Source organism: Bos grunniens, chromosome 14, assembly GCF_055505025.1.
Source record: "Bos grunniens cultivar Pamir isolate PY7600 chromosome 14, Bosgru_T2T1.0, whole genome shotgun sequence".
Taxonomy (NCBI): Eukaryota; Metazoa; Chordata; class Mammalia; order Artiodactyla; family Bovidae; genus Bos; species Bos grunniens.
This window is the reverse complement of record NC_141178.1, coordinates 62,622,822-62,643,403: the sequence shown is the minus strand read 5'-3', so window position 1 is coordinate 62,643,403 and position 20,582 is coordinate 62,622,822. Positions and strand designations below refer to the sequence as shown.

Below are 20,582 nucleotides of genomic sequence, written 5' to 3'. Positions count from 1 at the left end.
TCCTCTCCAGCGGCCCCCCTCCTCCTGCCCCGTTGCTTGAAGGCTGTTTCCTGGAAGAAGCGCTGTCTACCCTGGGCTTCTGCTGCAGAAAACACTGGGGCTTCAATCTGGAAAAGGGACAAAGGGACTGACGGAGGCCAAGGAGGCGCCCGCAGACCCATCTCAGCTTGTGATGTCCCACATTCTTGGAGCCGTGAATCCAGCAAAAGTCGGGGTGGGGGAAGATATTTTAATCAGAATCACCATCAGGTTAAAAACAATGTTCAGAAAGTATGGCCACAGTGTGCTTGAAGTCGGTGGCTGGTAGGAACTTGTGAGAAAAAGAAACTGATTCCTGTTTTCTTTTTCTTATAACTCAGCAGTGAGGACCGTGTAGGCTGCCGGCGATCAGAAATAAATGTCTAACTTGGATTTTGCACAGTTGGGCCCTGCTCCACAGCACACTGCCTGCCCACTGGCTAGCCCGAGTCCTGCAAGCACAGCAGAGGGGTGCCGACCGGAGATGGCTATGGGGTCCCTCCAGGGCTGCCCTGGGAACCTGTTGGTTTGCAGGACCCCTGGTTAGCCAGCAGCCCCTCTTGCTGCCTGTTCACTGTATTCCAGAACAAAAGCGCATCTAGTTTCTTTTTTTTTCCTGGGGCATTTTCTTCTTTTATTCCTTCTGCTTCCCCTCTTTCTTTCTCTTGTTTTTACAATCTCCTTGTAATGACTAATTGGCAGTGTTTCCCGGCTTTTTTTATGTTTCTCTTGCTCTGGTTACAAGTCGTACTAACCCAGCAGTATCCACAGGGACCAATAGACAGCCAACATTCCCAGTGATATACTGCGCTCCCTGTTCTTTAAAGTGTAGCACATTTACAGGGAAATGCACACGGCGCGGGGGCCCACTCCCAGGGTCACTGGCGTTGCGCTCGAGGTCCCTGCTCTACGCCCTGTGGGTGCGCCCCCTCCCCTCACAGCCCCTCCCTTCGCCTCCCCCAGCTCCCCCTTTCCGCTCACCCCCTCTCCTGAGACCTCTTCCCACATGGCCCCTCCCCGCGCGCACTCCTTCCCCATGCAACCACCTCCTAGCGCCCCCTCCCTGCGACCCCTCCCCGCGCGCCCCCTCCCCGTGCGCCCCCGCGGTCCCTCCTCCGCGCGCCGCGGTCCCTCCTCCTCTCGCCGCCTCTGTGCGCCCGCGGGGCCGCCTCGGTGCCCGTTTACTGCGCGCGGCAGCCACTCTGGAGCCGGCGCACATCTGGATGGAGTCAGGCCCAGCGCCCGGGCCGGCGCCCAGCCAGTCCCCACCCGCTGGATTTCCTGATGTAAACAGAGCAAGAACACAGCAACTCTGCTGAATGTGTCACGCGGCGCTCTTTATCTGCTTGGGGTCAAGACGGCGACTTAGAAAAACAGAAGCGTTGCTTTGAATTTAAACAGCTAAGAGCCAGAGCCGAGACTGGTCTGCAGGGGGGAGGGCGAAGGCCTCCAGACCCACCTCCCGCTTTTGTGCCTACTTGTTCCACTTTATGGTAATTTGGGGGCTAATTTCATTATCTACAGCCGAATTGGAAACAAGATGCTGTTTCTGCTAATGGTGCTGAAGGCGTGTATGACTTTCTGTGCAGTGGGTAGAACCTTCCACCCCGCCGCCCCCAGCCGCCCCCGCCGCTCTCAAAGCGCGTTGTGACGCTGATTCTCGCAGCCGGAAGCCTCCTGCCCTGTTTCTGAGAGGGCCGCATCGCTCTCTGTCACGGAGCGCCGGCCAGGAGCGCCTTTCCTTCCTGGGTTCCCAGAAGGGCCCAGGCCGGGGCTGGAGGGTAGACTTCCGACCCCGCTCGGCGGGTGGACGTGCTTCCTTGGCCGGTTCTGGCCCCGTGGTCTGCGCCCGGGTGCCTGGCTGGCCCTCGTCTTTGCCTGGAGCTGGTGGTTCCTTCTCTCCTCTGGCAGGGAATAAGGGCTTAAGGATTTGGGGTTCTGAATATTCATTAGCTAGAAACCAGCCAGCTATAAACCATGACAAAGTCATTTTGAAAAGATGGTAAAGAAGGAAAATAGAAAATGATGGCGGAGCTTGTGTTGTCTTCACCAACAATTAACACGAAGTGTAGGCGGTTTCCACCTCAGTCCCAAACTGTTTCACCGCCGGGTCTGGAGATCTGGCCGGGGGCGTTGTCCTGGCCAGGGTTCCCTGGCCCCGAAGCCGGGACTTTTTTTTTTTTAAGTCCTTAAGTGGAACTGAGAAGGAGCTGCGCTTGTCTCAGGGCAGGCTTGGCGGTGGGGATGGGGCAGGCTGGCTGGGGCCGGTAGCGTTTCCGCGGAGCAGCTTCCGGGGGAATTTTGTCTAAACGTTTGAGGTCAATGGGCCCAGGCGGTGGCTGGACGTCAGGGCGCTGGAATGTTGAGGAGCCTCGGATGCATCACAGTGCTTTGAATAGGCTACCAGGGCACTGTTTCCTCCCACAGACTGTATCTTGATGAATTTGCCAGAAATTGGGCCAAGACTCACAGAGAAGACCGAGGTCCAATTTGGCGAGTTGGCTGTTAGTGGCTCTGCTTGGTGGTTTGGTTAAGAAGATGGAGCCAAAACCCAGAGTGAGAATGAGGTTCCTTTAGAGCCGCCAAAGGCAGACGTAAGGTTCAAGGTTCGTCTGATTCGCCCCACCCTGTGCTCTCTTTACCTGTTGAAACGTTGATGGCAGGATTCTGCAGTGGCTTCCTGTGATGGAGGGGTCCGGCCTTTCAGAGGTCTGGCTGCGAGTGCGGGACTTCTCAGTTTATTCATAAAACAGTTGCTTCTCCCTTTTCACACATTAGATTTTTACCGAAGTTTCAGGGGACAGGCAGGAGGTTCCAGAGAGAAGAGACCAGCGTGGCCCCTCTCTTGCTTACTTATTCCAGCCTCAGTTTGCTCATCTCTAACGGATAAGGAAATCTCCTTCTCCAGGTTAGCGGGTGTTACGGTAGGTGATGGGTGTGAGGTCTCTGCCTGTTAACCAGGGTTACTACACAGGGGTTTGTAAGAAAGGCTTTTATGTTGCAGTTGGGTTTAGTGGTTCTGAATTTTTGTTAGTTCCTATCTATTATAGACACGAAGACTTGGGAAGACTTTCTGACCTTACGTCCTCCATTCCACACACTCACCTTGTGTTTTCCAGGAGCTCCTTGATTTAATGATGGAACAAAGCATTTGAAATCAGGAGCGCACCACATTTTCCTTCTGTGCTCAGGGACCAGCAAGAACCTGTGTGTGTGTGTGTGCACGTGTGTGTGCTCAACACTGGTCCTATCACAGCTGTTTTACTTTAATTGAAACTTTTATTAAGGAGGCTGCAGATTCACATGTGGTTGAGAGGGCTGTGTACTCTTTACCAGTTTCCCCCAACGGTAACAGTTTGCAAAGCCACAGAAGGATGCTCAGCCAGGACATTGATATTGACACAACTCACTCACCTCAATCTGGTGACTTGCACTCAGTGTGTGCCTATTTGTTCCACACATAGCTGTATCCATGTGTGGGTCGTGTGGACACCACCGCAGTCCAGACACTAAAACAGTTCCACCAACACAGGGTCCCTCTGTGGCCTTTTGTGGCCACATGCCCCCCTCCTCCCGTCCCAGTTCTTGGCAACCACCAATCTGTCCTCTGTTTCTAAAATTCTACCCTCTGCATGGTCCTTTGGGGACTGTTTTTCTTGCTTAGCATAATTCTTTGGAGATTCATCCAAATTGTTACACATATTAGTAGTTTGTTCCTTTTTATTGCTGAAAAGTATTCCGTGGTATGACTTTTCTGCAGTTTTTATCCATTCACCTGCTGAATGACATCTGGGCTGATTCTAGTTTTAGGCTATTACAAGTAAACCTGCCATATTATTTGTGTACAGGTTTCTGTGTGAATGTTAGTTTTCATTTCTCTGCTATAAATGTTCAAAAGGACCACTGATGATTTGTATGGTAGTTTAATGCTTAGTTTCAAAGAAACTGCCGAATTGTCCTCAAGACTGTGCCATTTTACCTTCCAGCCAGCGATGTATGAATGACCCAGTTTCTCCACATCCTGGCCAACCGTTGAGTGTTCTCGTAAGTGTATAGTGGCCTCATTGAGGCTTAAATGTTCATTTCCTTAATGCTCAATGATGTTGACTATTTTTCCCTCATGCTTGTTTGCCGTGTATGTATGTTCTTCAGTGAAATATCACTATGCTTCATGCTCATTTTCCGATCGCATTGTTATTTTTTTTACTGTTAAGTTTTGAAAGTTCTTTCCATATTCTAGATACTGGTCCTTTGTCACATGCTGGATTTGCCAACACCTCTTCTCCATCTGTAGCTCATCTTTTCATTCTCTTCACGTAGACTTTCACAGAGCAAAAGGTTTTAATTTTGATGGGGTCCAATGTATCGGATTTTCCTTGTATGGGAGTGCTTTTGGTGTCAAGTCTAAGAACTCGTTGTTTAACCTTAGAGACTGAGGATTTCTTCTGCGTCCTTTTTATGAAAGGTTTGTAGTTGTACATTTTACACTCAAGTCTATGACCTAGTTTGAATTAACTTATATATAAGACGTGTGGGGTGAGTTCCCTCCCCTCCTGTCCAGTTTCATCAGAACCACTTCTTGAGAAGGCTTGCTTTCCTTCTCTGAGTCACTTCTGCACCTTTGTCAAACCTCAGCTGAGAATATTTATCTGGCTGTGTTTCTGGGCTCTTGTGTTCCTTAGATCCATGTATCTGTCTCACTGTCTCCCAATAGGACTCTTTGTGATTACTGTAGCTGTGTTATATGACTTGACGTCAGATTAACTGTTTCCTCCCACCTTACTCTTCTTTTTCAAGTGATTTTACGTTTGTGCCTTTCCATAACAAGTTTAGAATTAACTTGTCTATCTACAAAAAGTGTTGCTAAATTTGGATAGGAATTGAGTTAAACCTATAGATTCCTTTGGGACTTGACATTTTTATGATGTTGAATTTTCCAGTCCATGAATGTGGTATGCCTCAATGTTTGTTTGTCTTCTTTCATTAGCACTTTGTTTCATTAGCATACACGTTGTAATTTTTAGCGTACACTTTCTGTACATGTTTTGTTACATGTATATAAAAGTATTATGTTTTCTTTGTAGTTATTACAAATGGTTATTTGTTTTGAATTTAGTAATTTAATGTTCATTGTTAGTATGTAGAAATATTATTGATTTTTGTGAGCTGATCTTGTATCTTGTGACCTTGCTATACTTACTTTTTGCTTCTAGGATCTTTTTTTGTAGATTCTTTTGGACTTTTACAACAGACAATCATGTCATCTACAAATATAGTTTAACTTCTTCCTAATATCTTTTATTTTTCTTGCCACTGCAGTGGCAGAACTTCCAGTGCCATATTGAATGACAGAGGTAGAGCCTTGCCTTGTTCTTGATTTTAGTGGGAAAGCACACATCCTTTCACCATGAAGAATGATCGTAGCTGTAGATGCTAGATGCTGTTTGTCAAGTTGAGATCATTTCCCTCTCTTGCTGATTTCCCTTTATTATTATTATTTTTTTATCATAAATGAGTGTAGTGTGTTAGTTGCTCTGTTGTGTCTAGCTCTTTGTGATGCCACAGACTGTAGCGTACCAAACTCCTCTGTCCATGGGATTCTCCAGGCAAAGATACTGGAGTGGGTTGCCATTCCCTTCTCCAGGGGATCTTCCTGAGCCAGGGATCAAAAGTGGGTCTCCTGCATTGCAGGCAGATTTTTTACCATCTGAGCCACCAGGGAAGCCCTAAATGAGTGTAATGTTTTATCAAATGCTTTCTCTGCATCAAATAATAGGATTGTTTTCTTTTGCTTTTTGATATAGAGGAACTAAAAAGCCTCTTCATGAAAGTGAAAGAGGAGAGTGAAAAAGTTGGCTTAAAGCTCAACATTCAGAAAACTAAGATCATGGCATCTGGTCCCATCACTTCATGGGAAATAGATGGGGAAACAGTGGAAACAGTGTCAGACTTTATTTTTTTGGGCTCCAAAATCACTGCAGATGGTGATTTCAGCCATGAAAATAAAAGACGCTTACTCCTTGGAAGGAAAGTTATGACCAACCTAGACAGCATGTTCAAAAGCAGAGACATTGCTTTGCCAACAAAGGTCCATCTAGTCAAGGCTATGGTTTTTCCAGTGGTCATGTATGGATGTGAGAGTTGGACTGTGAAGAAGGCTGAGTGCCGAAGAATTGATGCTTTTGAACTGTGGTGTTGGAGACAACTCTTTTGAGTCCCTTGGACTGCAAGGAGATCCAACCAGTCCATTCTGAAGGAGATCAGCCCTGGGATTTCTTTGGAAGGAATGATGCTAAAGCTGAAACTCCAGTCCTTTGGCCACCTGATGCGAAGAGTTGACTCATTGGAAAAGAGTCTGATGCTGGGAGGGATTGGGGGTGGTAGGAGAAGGGGCCGACAGAGGATGAGATGGCTGGATGGCATCACCGACTCGATGGACATGAGTCTGGGTGAACTCCGGGAGTTGGTGATGGACAGGGAGGCCTGGCGTGCTGCAATTCATGGGGTTGCAAAGAGTCGGACATGACTGAGTGACTGAACTGAACTGAACTGATGGTAGAATATATTGATTGATTTTCAAATACTGACTAGCCTTGCATATTTGGAATAATCCCAGTTGGTCACTTTGTATTGTTCTTTCTATACACTATTGGATTTAATTTGCTGATATTTTCTGAGGATTTTGTGTCTAGGTTCGTTAGTTATATTGATTGATAGTCTTATATCACTGTCTTTGTCTAGTTTTGGTTTCAAGATAGTACTGACATCAGAAAATGAGTTGGAAGTGTTTCTTCCTTTTTCATTATCTGGAAGAGATTATATAAGATTAGTTTTAAACTTTTCTCTTGTAATTTTCTTTGATCTGAAGTCTACATTATTAGCTATTAATAGAGTTATTACTCCTTATTTTTAAAAAAAAATAATGTTTATATATTTATTTCCGTATTTTTTGCTTTCAACATGCCTGTGTCATTACATAAGAAGAGAGATTGTTTTGGTAAAAGCAATGTACATTTGGAGCATGTTTATTTTTCCAGTCTGTTAATCTGTATCTTTTGATTAGTGTATTTGGACAATTTGCATTTAAGGTGGTTTCCAGGTATATTAGTGCTTAAAAGGACTGTTTTATTATTTGTTTTCTCCAGCTCTTGATCCTGTATTTCTTTGCATTTTTCCTGGTACATTAGCACTATTTTAGGATTCCCAAAGTGATTTATCATTATTTTAGTGTGTGTCTAAAGGTTTTGTAGTGGCTGCTCTGGGTACCCAGATATACATATGTGACTTGTAACACTTAACTGGTATCAATATTTTACTATTTTCAGGAGTGAAAACTTCACATTCATTTAGTTGCTTTTTCCTTCCTTGCTTTTAAATAATTTGCTCTTATGAATTAGAACGTGTTATGATTTCTGGTTTATCATTGAATGTAACTGATAAAACTTGAGAGCAGGATAGTCTGTTGTGTGTGCCCATTTCTAATCTTTCTGTTGCTCCTTCTTCCTTCCCAGTTCTTCCTTCTATCATTCCCTGTCTGCTTGAAGGAGCTTGTTTAGTAGATCTGTAAGGGTAGGCCTGTTGTTCAGTTGCTAAGTCAGGTCTGACTGTTTTCGACCCCCTGGACTACTATTAACTGATTCATGAATGTTTCCCTTTCTGCGAAGTTTGTTTGAACTTGGTACCATGCTTGCCTGTTTAGCATCCAGGCTTTTTTCATAGAGGCAAAAACATGCTTCTGGGCAGGTGCCTTCACTTTCATATTATAGCTCTGTTTTAATTTAATGGCCTGACACCCCGGGGCTATGATGGTTGTGTTACCTGCACTTCCCAACAATGTCGATGTTCAGAGAAGATTAACTGGAAATTTGCTGTGAGTTTCAATCTGTTGTTTCAAAAGGAATTCATGTTTACAGCAAATTGCTTTTAAAAAGTCACTGATGAAACTCCTCTTTGCCATTCAGGGAAAGACCTGAAGAAAAATTAGTGCATTGTGTTAAGAATTACCCGTTGCGGTGTCTACTGAACAGCTGTTAGGATAGAATTCATTTTGCCTCCCCAGTTTTTACTTTAGTATTAATTTTCAGTTATACAAGAGTCTTGAAGCAGATGATGCTTTTGGTTAAGCAATTCATGGGTCAGTGACCTGTTAAGTAATTTGTCTCTGAATCTTCAGTTACTTCAGTAACATTTCTGCCTATTCTGAGAAGGCTATTTAAACCAGTTAGTTTTTCTCTGAACTATCAGACTTAAAATTGCTGTAAATGAATGTTGCTTTTTACTCATATGAATGGAACCTGCCTTAAAACCCTCAACTGGTATCCACCACGTGATGTCCTGCTCGCGTGCACAAGACTCCAGACAGTGTCTCTGTAAATGTGTTTTATTTTAAAAAAGCTGGAGACTTTTTCACTTATGGAGTTGTTTCCACGTTGTTACTGAAAGAAAATTCAGAGTAAGGCATTTCTTGGAAAACTAATGCTGGAACTGTATTAGTGATCTAGATAACTTCCCAAATAACTCAAAATATTTTACAATATTTCTTTACCTGCCTTTTTTTCCTACTAGCAAAATCAAGGCCATTGATCCTACAGAGAGACACCTCAGAGATCTCATGGGTTTGGTTCTAGGCATCCCAATGAAGCAAATACCACGATACAATGAGACACTCACGTGTTTTGGTTTCCCAGTGAACATAAAAGTTGTTTATTCTATATTGTAGTCTATTAAGTGTGCAACACTAGTACATCTGAAAGAACAATGTGTGTAGCTTAATTTAAACATACCTTCTTGGTAAAAAATGCTCACCATGAGCTGACAGTACAGAGTGGCTGTAAATCTTCAATTTGGAAAAAACATAGCATCTCCTTCGAGGCACAAAAAAAGTGCACTCGTGGTTCTTTCGTCCAGGTGGGACACGCCCATAACCTGGACATTCCATCCCGGTGGTGCCGACGCACCGCCGTGAATTTCAGAGGGACGCAGGAGAACCAAGAGAAGTGATTTAGAGCTGGCTGTCTAATGATACTGGACGGCGGCTGTTGTGAGAGGCTTAGCCGGCCAGACAAGAGGCCTGAGGTCAGATTAGAGACGGAAGATGTGTATTAACTTGGCCTTGAGGCCCCAGACAATGAGGAAGCCGTCCCATGGGTCAATTTCTGGGTGTATCTCTGTCAAAAGATATTTTTCATGAAAAGGTGAAAGCGAGATTCTCGTGGTGATGTAAACATCAACCCGTGTTGAAGATTTTGTCTTACTCTTTAACCACTGAGGAAACCAGGCAGGTGTTAAAAATGGTCCAAAGGAAAGGTGAAAAGCCCAAGTTTATTTGGAGTAAGTTTGTGTAGGCAAAACTGATTTTTTCTGCAGGAACAGTGAACTCTACTGAAATTCCACAGGACAGCTGCAGTTTGCATACCCATCCTTCTCCGCAGTTTTTGAAGAGATGTAAAATAGCTGGCTGACAGCAAGCCAGGTGAAAAGTCAGGCTGTTTGGAGGAGTGTGCTGTGGACTTGCAGCGTTGTCATCAAAGAACATTTTTTCATCTCGTGTCTGGGTTCATTCTGCTGCTCTATACTCATCACCACCGCCACCCCCCCCCAAAAAAAGTGAATTGAACCAGAGAAGGGAGCACAAGACAATCCTTCTGCTCCCTGGGAACAAACCAAACAAGTGAATATACATATTACATTGGAATGTGAGTTACAGTGGAGTGGGCATTCCATTCTCAGTTATGCCATTTTATTGCTCTGCCAGCGAGACTCTTTCAAGCCCAGTGAGTTACTGAATGAATCCTGCCTGGTGCAGGAAGATAGAATCCACCAATCAGAAAGTAACAAAGAAGTAGATAAAAGAAAGTGAGGGACTGAACTGAAAATACAGTAACAGAAATAGATAAGAGTCACAACGTCACATCCTGCAGAAGAAGAGTATGGACCGCAGCATCTTTTCACTCGCCTTCTGATTGCAGAGTTTTCCTATCTCGTCTCAGAACCACGTCCCGCTGGCCCCTGTGGATGGTGGGGGAGGTAGACGCCCGCAGTGGAGGAAGGGACTTCACACCCTGGCTTTGCTGCCAACAAGCCACGAGTCTGGGCAACTGGCGGCTTGCTAAAGGCAGGTCAGACGGGTCATCTCTGAAAGGGGGCGTGTTCTGGCCCTCTGGTGAGGATTCAGAATGTCTTTCCTAAGCACCAGTGAAAACTGAACAAGGCCACAGATGTAAAGCTTGGACATGAGATGCCCGGTAGATGATGTCAGGGCCTCCTGGTTACTGTTGTTACTGGTGACTCAGCAGCTTCCCACAGGGCCTGCGGCCAGGAGGAGAGAGGATGCTCATCCCACCCCTCCCGTGGGTGCCCCGCTGCACCTGAGCAGGGGACGGGTAAGGGCCCTTGGGGGTCTGTTCGGGACCATTTACTGGAGGAAGATGTGGCCCGCCTGTTGATGACCGAAGCCTTGTAAACACTCCTGCAGCCCGAGAGATGGGGGAACGTGTGACTCCTGGAGCCTCCCTGTTGTCACGATGAGATGACATGTCGGTTTCATTTCAGACTCTTCTGAAGGAGACTGAGCCAAACATTCAGGGCCTGCAGGCTGGTGGAAAGGTGACTGGGGCAACCCTGGCTTCCCTGCATCCATAGGACTCAGGGTAGAGTCTCGTGGCCAAGCACGGAGAAGCCCCGGGCGGCCGAGAACAAGCCTCCTGCTCATCCCGGCCTGGCTCGGCGAGCTCGGGGGGAGGCAGAAGGGCAGCTGGTCCTTGGTGTGTCCCTGGGGAGCTGGCAACACCCCTCTTTCCATGTGTACCCCCAAGGCTTGGGGCCAAACCTGAGGAGGAAGTGCTTCTCCCCTTTGGGCTGCAGCCCAGCCTGTGGTCAGAGATGCTGCTCCTGGTGTGAAGGACACACAGCCGTGGTTTCTGGACCTGGTGGCCTTGGGCTGAGGGCTGATGGGAGAGTAGGGGTGCCTGGGCTGGCGGGGCAGGCAGAGCCCCGTGTCTATCCAGAAGGAGGGCTGTCCCAGCGAGGCAACCCTGGATTTAAACTCGGGGACCAAGGTCCAGCTGTGGCCACCTGCTTGAGTGTCCTTTCTAGTGAACCCTGCCCTGCATGCTTGGCCATTCTCTCTGTGGTTTCCTTGTGTGTGGAGGGGATTGACATTGGGAAAGATTGAAGGCAAAAGGAGAAGCGGGTGGCAGAGCATGAGATGTTTAGATAGCATCACTAACTCAATGAACATGAATTTGAACAAACTCTAAGAGACAGTGGGGGAGAGAGGAGCCTAGCATGCTGCAGTCCATGGGGTTGCAAAGGGTTGGACATGATTTTGTGACTGAGCAACAACAACAGCTGAGACAGTGAACCGAGCCCGGTAAGCATGCGAGTCCTGGGTGTGGACCGAGCCCCTCACTGCCTGACCCCACCGAAACAAGGAATTAGGGGGGAAATTTGTGAAATTATCTGGCACTGAGCAAGTGCCCAATGGAAGTGAATTAATTTTTTTGACTTTGCCAATGCCCAGTGTTGATGTGAGTTCTTCTAGAAATTCAGTTCTGAATTCCTAATAAATAGGACGTTTATCATCTTTATCTGTTGTATTGTCCAGTTGCCCAGTTGTGTCCAACTCTGCAATCCCGTGGACTGCAGCATGCCAGACTTCCCTGTCCCCTACTCTGTCCTGGAGTTTGCTCAAGTTCATGTCCATTGCATCGGTGATGCCATCCAGCCATCTCACCTATCATATTATTTGTAAATTACTAACAACCAGTTCTTCCTTGAGAACCTCTGCCTGCGCTCTGCCGAGACACAGAGCTGGAACCGGCACGACTTTGTGCTCCTCCTGATTGCAGAGCATGGTTTTATTTTTCCAGGAATGTCTTTCTCAAGCAAATGGCCTGACTGTTCTTCCCGGGTACTTCTGTGGACGCATCCACACTCACACCGAGAGTCAAGCATCGCTCACTGAAAATTCTGGTTCTCTGGGCTGTGCAGTCAGGGTCCTCACCGGCCCTGCTCCCCCAACCTCAGCTCTGGCCTGTCAGCCGGTTGAGTCTGTGGCATTTGGAGCAGGTTTGATGTCCTCTCCACATGCTGGATGGTTCAGAGAAGTTGCAAGATCTAGAATTTGAAAAACGTCTGGATTTTGCATTTTACATCTTAAACTATTGTTGCAGTTCTGGATTAAGATTTATATATTTGAAAATATTTCAGCTTCTTGAGCTCCTTCTAAAGTAAGTGCAGCATTTTTTTCAAAGTTCAACATACACCTATTCTGTTTTTTAAGAAGTAGCCTCTAGCCGTTGACTGGCCACTGATGGATGAATCCCTCATGGTCTGTAGTCCTCACAGCCCCTGACGGGGTGTTGTCTTCAGTCGCACCTGGAGACCCTGCCCTCTGGACAAAGGCCTCCCTGGACAGGACGGGCCAGCCCTCCCGTCTCCTTTGCCTCCTCCACAGACACGTCCTGGGCCCGGGTCTCCAGGGGCCGTGGGCTGCCAGCCCTGGGCAGTCAGAAGCTCTATGGGCCGGTCAGGGTCTCCTCTCCTGGCCTCCAACGGCCCCCTTGCTTGCACCCCATCTTCCTGGTGGCGGTGAGAGGCTGTGAGCCTCAGCCCCCGAAGGGAGGGAGGGCACCGTCTCCTCTTTGCCAGCGTTCTCAGGCTTCGCGAGGCTTTCTCAGGAAGCTCTGTGGCTGCGGCCCCTTCTTGGGCCAGTGGCCTCGGGCAGGGTATGCAGGTGTCCCGTGTCCCCTGCCTGGAGTCAGGAAGTTTCCCTCAGGAGGTCCTCAGCGAGGTCGTCCAGTCCTTCTCCTTGTGGCTTCTCTCAGAGAAACGCTGCATTTTGGTGCCAGAGAACCTCTGCTGGTTCCTCTGGGTGCCCCGGGGAGGGGGGACTGGGATCCTGGGTGTCCGCCTGAGGTGACCTGGTTTTGGGAAACGCATTCAGCTCCCGCTCAAGTGGCCTTTCTTACAACCGTGAAGGCATCCACGTGCGCTTCCTGCCTCTCTGTCTGTCTCTCTGACTGTCTTTCTCTGCTTTGTCTCTGGCTGCCTCTCTCTGTCTTGCTGTTCTCTCTCTGTCTCTGTCTCCCCGTTCATCTCTGTCTCCGCACTTCCGGAGCCGTGTGCCCTGGAGGCAGTTATCAGGAGCTCTGCTCAAGGACATCTGAGTCTTAGGAAAGCAGGCCCTTCTCACCCGTCCAGAGCCTCATCTGGGTCACATAAGTTTTCGTTGGGCCTTGGCCAGAGATCACTTTTATTGGGAATAAGTTATTACTGCTAAGTACTGCTTTCTTAATCCTTCTGGATATTTAAGAATCTTCATCAGAAGCAAGTCGGCACTGGTAACTTTTGGTCTTTTCTAAATAAAATAACTTTGTCCAGGTGTAGCAAGTATTTATTCCAGTATCAGGACAAGCTTGCATTGTGTTATTTACAATTCACTTATTTGCAGGTGATGGCTGGCAGGGGCGTGTTGCTAAGTCATGTATGGAAAATGTCCCCATGTTTCAGGACAGAGGTGATTCCCACACTCTGGGTGGCAGAGTCAGGAGTTTGGGGATGGGGTGCCCCCAGTGGTCCTCCCTGGGCTCCAGGGGGTGTGATTTGGGGCCATGTGAGTAAACCAGGTGTGACCTTATATCACAGAGGGTGTGTCCACCCAGCGAAAACAAATCTCTGTTTTGGGAACATCCTAAGTTATAGAAACCCCGCGACATTGAAAGAGAATAAAAATTCTTTAAAAATCTTAAATTGAAATATATTTCTTCCAAATAACATCTTGCATGATATCATCTAAACATTTTGGTTCAGGTTGTTCTTTGTGATGGAATTAACTTTATATTTTAAAATTAGTGGTTTTCTCTGGATCCCCTTCTTCCAGGTCATGGTATCATCGCTCTGATTTCTGTAGAATTTCAGAATTTCTAAGAATTTTCATTTCAGATCCAGGAGTTCTAGTTTCCTTCTTACAGAACAAAACAGCATTTGATAGACTTTTAAAGAATCTACTACTCATGGGATTCTCCAGGAAAGCATACTGGAATGGGCTGCCATTTCCTACTCCAGGGGAACTTCCCCACCCAGGGATTGAACCCACGCCTCTTGTACCTCCTGCATTGGCAGGTGGGCTCTTTACCACTGAGCCTCCTGGGAAGCCCCTTGTCCTCACAAGCACATTCTCTCTACCTTGAGTTACGTAGCCGGGTTGGAGGATGCAGAACCCCCAGGCCTGCTGTGCCCAGGGGTCACCCCTTTGGGGTGGGGTCAGAGGCCTGTCTGCTTTCCTCCCACCCCCGGGAGATTAGATTTGGTGTCTGGCCAAATCCTTGGCTAGAAATCTTGAACAACAGGGCCTTTGCACTAACCGCCAAGTGTGTGGTCATCCCAGCAAATTTTAATGGACTTAACATGACTCTCACACCCCAGATGCCCTACTGAGAGGAGAGTCTGGTTCATCAGTGGACACGTTGGATCAGAGGGGCTCTTTCAGCAGCGTTGGTTCATCAGCACACGTGGGGTCAGACGCAGCGAGACTGAGCAGTCTTGGCAGTGAAAGTGAAAGTCTCTCAGTTGTGTCTGACTCTGCGACCCCATGGACTTTACAGTCCATGGAATTCTCCAGGCCAGAATACTGGAGTGGGTTGCCTTTCTCTTCTCCAGGGGATCTTCCCAACCCAGGGATCGAACCCAGGTCTCCTGTATTACAGGCAGATTCTTAACCAGCTGAGCCACAAAAGTGTAAAGTTGGAGGTCTGACAATGCTGGGTGCTGGGATCTGCTGTGATCTCTTCCCTTCGAGAGGCACCCCTGTCCCCCACCCACCCTGGGGACCACAGGCTGAACTTCCTGGGCCTTGCCCTGCACAGGGGAAGAAAGCCCAAGAGAGGCCAACCTGGCTGCCCTAAGCGCTGTCCCCCGTTGGTGGCCAGTGGCTCTCTGGGCGGGGCTGGCACCTGGAAACCGGAGGACGGCCAGGCGGGTGCGGCCGGGACTTCTGTCTGGGAGGACACAGCAACGGGTGTGACTGCACCATTCGGGCTCTGGACAGAGCAGAGAGAGGAGTGCGTGGCCGGCAGGCGCTCAGGACCAAACAGGAAGGAAGGATGTGCTTGTCAGCCCCCCTTGCAGTATGGACTGCATCCGTGCGTCTGAGCTGGGAGCTGACAAACAGCCCATTGTGCCAGGATGGGGTTAAGTCACCCGGGCAGCTGACTCGGCTTCAGCTTGGAAATGGCATTTCTCACCTCCTCCACACTGGTCTTTTCAGTTGCTTGCCAAGTTGAAGGGGGGAAAAAAAATCCCTTAATTCTGGTTAGAAGTGTTTCAAACGTTACATAAAGAGGCACTTGGCTGGTTAACTGGCTCAGTTCTGCCTGGGTTTCGTCTCAGGAAGCATTTAAGCTCGCTCCCCAGGACTGCACCCCTAGTAAACACCCTGCTTTAAGGGCCCTCCGCACACGTAGGCTCATTGTTCCTCCTGAGAACCACCAGTTTATAAAAATCACAAACACATTGTGTTTGCTGGAATATCCTGGTCTATGTTTGAAAAGGTGTAATACATTCCAGTTTGAAAACTCAAGTTCTCTAAGATGCTTCTTTTCCTGTAGGTTCTGCACTTTGGCCTCAAGAGAGGCTCAGTCATGTGGGCACGTGGAGAGCCAGTTTGCCCACGTGGTGTGGCACTCTGCATCTGATACATTAGGGGTTTTCATTCATCAGTGAAATTAGGAAATGCCGTGACACTTTCTAATGTTCTCACTAGCTCACTTTTTTTTTTTTTTGCTGCATATTTATAATCGAGTAGACAGGACAAGTTCCAGTCTCCACTAACCACCTAGAGAGGATGTTGAGATTTTAAGCTGTAGAAGTTGCTCTTGGTTTAGCCAGGTTCTTGCAGTCAGAAGAAGTGCTGTGTGCCCTGTTCTGATGGGCTCAGGGGGTGCCATGGCCATGGGCTCTGTGCTTGGTGGTGGGAACACAGCTCCATACCTGGTCTCAGAGCACAGGTGAAGACGTTCTCCCCGTCATGGGGGTAGTCCCTGGGGACAAGGTGCTGGGGTGAACCCGGCCGTGTTGGGGGTCCTCTTCAGCCACTGGTGCTTCGAGTTTGGAGTAGAACCTGCTCCCTGGTGGGCAGGTGGTGCCATGCAGGATTGTTGTGACAAATCCAGTTCCTTCTGATATTCCTCTCCCTCCCCTCCCCTCCCTCTTCCCTCTTCTCCTCCTCTCCCCTCCCCTCCTGCCCCCCCTTTCCTCCCCTCCCCCTCCTCTTCTCCTCACCCTCCCATTCAGGAGTTTATTCTCTCTAACTCATTTTCTTGCTCTTTCATTTCAGGCATGATTTGTTTCCTTAGGAATTCCTTCTATAGTACTTGGAGCTTTGTGGATAAAGCACCAGTCAGAGCCGCCCTGTGGAAATGGAGCAAAGGTAATTAAAGACACACGAGTGTGTGCTCTTTCCTTTGGAGACTGAGTCCTGCAGGCCCTGCTCTAGATCTGTGTGCTCGGCTGTGACGTGGGATGTTAGCGGTGGCGCTGCAGGGCCTTCAGAGTGTTGGGTGTGGGCTGGGCCTGGGTGGGTGGATGGACCCCCGCACCGGTGTCCTGTCAGTTCAGATGAACTACCCAGTCCCAGATCCCGGCTCTTCAAAGCCCAGGGTCAGGTTACGTTTTATAAGAAGAAAGTCAGATTCAAAGACTGGCAGAAGATAACCTAATCTTAACTCAGAGACACTCACAGACGTGCTTTTGATATTTATGTGCTGTATTTTCACAGCACTTTCTATAGGTCGGGACTTAAACCTGGGAGGGTTCCCGCTTGAGCCAGCCTGGATTCCATCCGGTCACAGGCTTAGTCTCTTGGCCTCAGGGTCCGCGGCCCGGACCCTCAGCTTGGAGCCCAGCCCTCATGGGAGCCGCTGCAGGGCCTGTGAGCTAGGCCCTCTGGGTAGAGGCGTCTGACGTGCTGCCTTCACTGAGCCCCTGGCCCAGCCACTTCACCGTGGACAGGACACTGTGCTGTGGTCCCAGGGTCCCCAGGGTGCACCTTGTCCAGTTCGAAGGTCCAGACTGCAGCCTACCCTGTCCCTTTGGATCCCTGAGCATGCAGCGGGCCTGGACCCTGTTGTCTGTCCTCTTCCTGAGAAGCCCAGGCATTTCCCAGAGCACTTGCTGTGAGGAGCTGCCCCACTTGGGCGGCCATGAGCTGGGGACAGAGCTGGGGAGGCCTGGGCGAGAGAGGGGCCAGGCAGCCCGCCGAACCCCTCCTCCTGCAGGCCCAGCCAGGCTCTGATGTCCATGGGGACGCTGCCCCCCTTCCCCAACCCCCGCCCTCATTAGGGAAATGACTGTTTTCCTTGCATTCCAGGCTCTGCCGTTCATGTGAGCCTTTGGGGATCTGTGGGGACAGTGGCAGATGGGGCTGAGGGCGGGGGGAGGAGAGTTGAGGGAGTAAGTAAGTGTCAAGGAATTCATTGTCTGCGCTCCACCTGTTGCTGCTCTGGTCCCAATCAACCTGCTCGCCAGGCTGGAGCCAGCGGACATCTGGAAACACTGCTCTGTTTATAAACTTGGCATGGAGCAGCGCTCGCGGCCTGACCTCCCACACGAATCTGGAAACAATTAGAGAAGATGATAGGCAGGCCCGAGAACGCTCCAGGGAGGAGGAGCCTGCAGGGGAGGGGTGCCCGGGGGAGCCCGCGGGGGGTGCGGGAACCGTCCTCGGGTGTGAGGAGCTGGGGTCTGGGAGGGAGGGGGGTAGAGGAAGGGCGCCCAGGGAGGGGGTAGGGAGCCAGGGTGGGTGAGGGGGCCAGAGATCTGGTGGGGGAGTGGGGTATGGGGAGAAACGAGGGTTGGGGAGACCTTGGGAGGCCTGGACTCCAGGGAGGTCTGGATGGGACCCTGGGTAGGGTGTTTGCAGCCCCCAGCAGCACCCCCACCCTGGCCCCCAGCCTGCCCTCACTGTGAGCTCAGGACCAGTCCGTCATGGACACAGAGAATCCAGGCCTTTCTGGTCCCTGTAAGAAAAACATCACACAGTCTCAGCTCATTTTTTTTAGTTTCGGAAACACATTCTTGAAAAGCACTTTTTAACCACAGGAAGTTTAAGCAATGTGCCATTTTCCCGCAGAAAAACTAAGAGATACTTGAAGTGCAGGGGGCAGTTCTCTAAACAGGGCAACCCTGGCGGCCCGGTGCTGGGCCCTGTGGGGTTGGACCCCGTGGCGCTGGGCCCTGGCAGACAGATGAGTGCCCCGCTCTGAGCTCCGGAGCCAATTTAAGCCAGAGTCTGCAGCCGCAGGAGGTGAATGAGTCTCGTCCTCTTCACTCAAGAAACACTTTTTTCTCTTTCTCCGCAGAGTTGAAATGTGATTCCCAACCTGGAGTGGATGCTCTTTTCACGCTCAGCTGGGTCTCTAACTCCTGAAATATTAATCTGTAAGAGCTGCTGGCAAACCAATCATTGGCACAATTAACAAGCTCCTGGTTGGCCACATAGCCTTGAGGAAGGGAGGTCCCGGGGGTGGGGGTCAGCTGAGCCACTGGGAAGGTGGCCTCCCCCCAGCCTTGGTCCCACTCTGCCTGGTCTCCAGGATCAGCCCGAGTGTGTTTGCTAAGATTTCTGAAAGTTGCTCCAGCCACGATCACACGTCATGTGTCAGCTCATATCCAGGCACTCTCTACTCTCTGAGCATAGAACTTCGAGGCCCAGCCTGGTCCCACCATCCACCCCCTGCGCCTTTCTTCTTTGCATACATGTGTCCTTTATACTCCCTGCTTCTTATGCACTGGTTTCCTTTTAGGACATAGGACAAGTACCATCCAGGGATGTGAAAAATCCAGCCTGAGGCCTCAAACAGAGTGGGTCCTGCTCTCTGGGCAGATCCAGAGCTCCTGAAGATGAAAACCTCGTAAGCCAACTGTGGACTCGGTGCTTTGCTGCAAGAGGATTCATTTGAGCTATAATAAAAAGTAGTGTGTTTATTTAACCCCTGTAAGCTGATCTCCTTGGTCTTCATGAACTGGTTGGGCAGCTAAGGACCCACATTCCTTCCACAGTTAATAAAACTTCATATTTTTCTCTGTATTCATAAATTTAATTGCACTCAGACCCACTTAATCTACATTAGTTTTTGAAACTTTACCTAGATTAAAAAAACACAAGCACTTCTATCCCTCCCCCCGACCCTCTCTGCAACATGCAGCATAATCATCATCTTTAAGTTAGACAATATAAATTGGAAATTTTACTGGTTTTGTCCTTCGGAAATCATCTCCCATCTTTACAATCTTCTGACCTGGGGATTGTAGCGATGTAAAGTGACTTGGTTACAATTCTTCCTAAAATAATACACTTATACTCTAAGTGCTTCTATTTGTTCAACTTGATTAAAACCCCCCAAACAAAAGCAACAATAAAATCCCCACCAAGCCAGATCTAACGGACTTCACCCAGGACCCCTGTAAGTCCTTTGTGACGCCCGCACATGCTGGGGGAGAAACTTCTTCCAGAGACCCGAGGAGGTGGGCTGCCCTCAGCCAACACGGGGCTTCCTTCTGTTCCCTCCACCCCCTCATGGTGGATTTTGAACACCAGTGACATTTCTGTAAATCATTTTGCTTTCTCTTGAGAGAAATAAATGTGGCTTCTCAGCCTGAGAGCTGGTCACCCAGCCTGGAAGCCTGGCCAGCGGCCGTAACCCCCTCCACTGCGGCCCCCCTTGTGCAGAATCTTCTCCAAACCCAGCAATTCGAAGGCATCTTAAAACTGCTTGTCATGAGGAACACCAAGCCCCCTCCTCCTCAAGAACCACGGCAAGGGCAGCTGCTTCTGGGCGCCTGCACAGGCATGGGGTGAGCAGGATGCTGCCTGACCGTGTCCAGTGACTCCGCCGGCGTCTGTCGAGTGGCCGGAGCCCCTCACTTTGCTGCCTGACCTACGGTGGCCTTGGGAGGCGCTGACCCTTGCCTGCCTTGTTTCCTGGACCCTGCACGCTGTAGTTCGGCCACATGTCGATGGGATACCATTGCTCTCAAGAAGATAGGGTCCAGAGGCTGTTGTGTGCCTCCTGACTGCCCGCCTCTCCAGCCACCATGGCCCCCGGTCACCGTGCATTTCCGCTAATGCTCTCCTCACTCTGAGGGTTTACGTTTGCTGCTCCGTCTGCTTGAAATGAGTGGCATTGGTGGTTCAGTGGTAGAAATCTTGCCTCCTACTTGGGAGACCTGGGTTCAATTCCCAGCCAATGCTTTGTGCTCACATTTCTCGGGCCTTCCCAGGTGATGCTAGTGGTAAATTATCCATCTACCAATGCAAGAGATGCAGGGGTCAGGAAGATCTCCTGGAGGAGGCAATTGCAACCCACTCCAGTGTTCTTGCCTGGAAGATCCCATGGACAGAGGAACCTGGTGGGCTACCGTCCATGGGATCACAGAGTTGGACGTGACTGACCATGCACGTGCACACAGGCATGTATGCATTAATATTTGCCTCTGCCTGAAACACTCTTCCCACCACTTCAGGTCGGGTCCCTCACCCGCTTCAAGAAGCCTGGGTACTGAGG

General features: G+C 49.2%; 2 long non-coding RNA genes across 3 annotated transcripts; both read left to right on the top strand.

Moving 5' to 3' along the window:
• The first annotated feature begins 867 nt into the window (after positions 1–867).
• On the top strand, positions 868–19,007 carry LOC147359533 (uncharacterized). Its single transcript, XR_015140871.1, has 4 exons — positions 868–1,511; positions 16,355–16,447; positions 18,378–18,456; positions 18,822–19,007. It is a non-coding gene; the product is annotated as an uncharacterized LOC147359533 (long non-coding RNA).
• LOC147359534 (uncharacterized) lies at positions 2,393–7,475 on the top strand. Of its 2 annotated transcripts, none has more exons than XR_015140872.1 (3): positions 2,393–2,624; positions 2,797–2,926; positions 4,005–4,077. It is a non-coding gene; the product is annotated as an uncharacterized LOC147359534 (long non-coding RNA). The 2 variants fall into 2 exon arrangements; XR_015140873.1 differs by lacking the exon at positions 2,797–2,926 and adding an exon at positions 5,823–7,475 and having other exon boundaries at positions 2,407–2,624; positions 4,005–4,062.
• Positions 19,008–20,582: the final 1,575 nt, after the last annotated feature.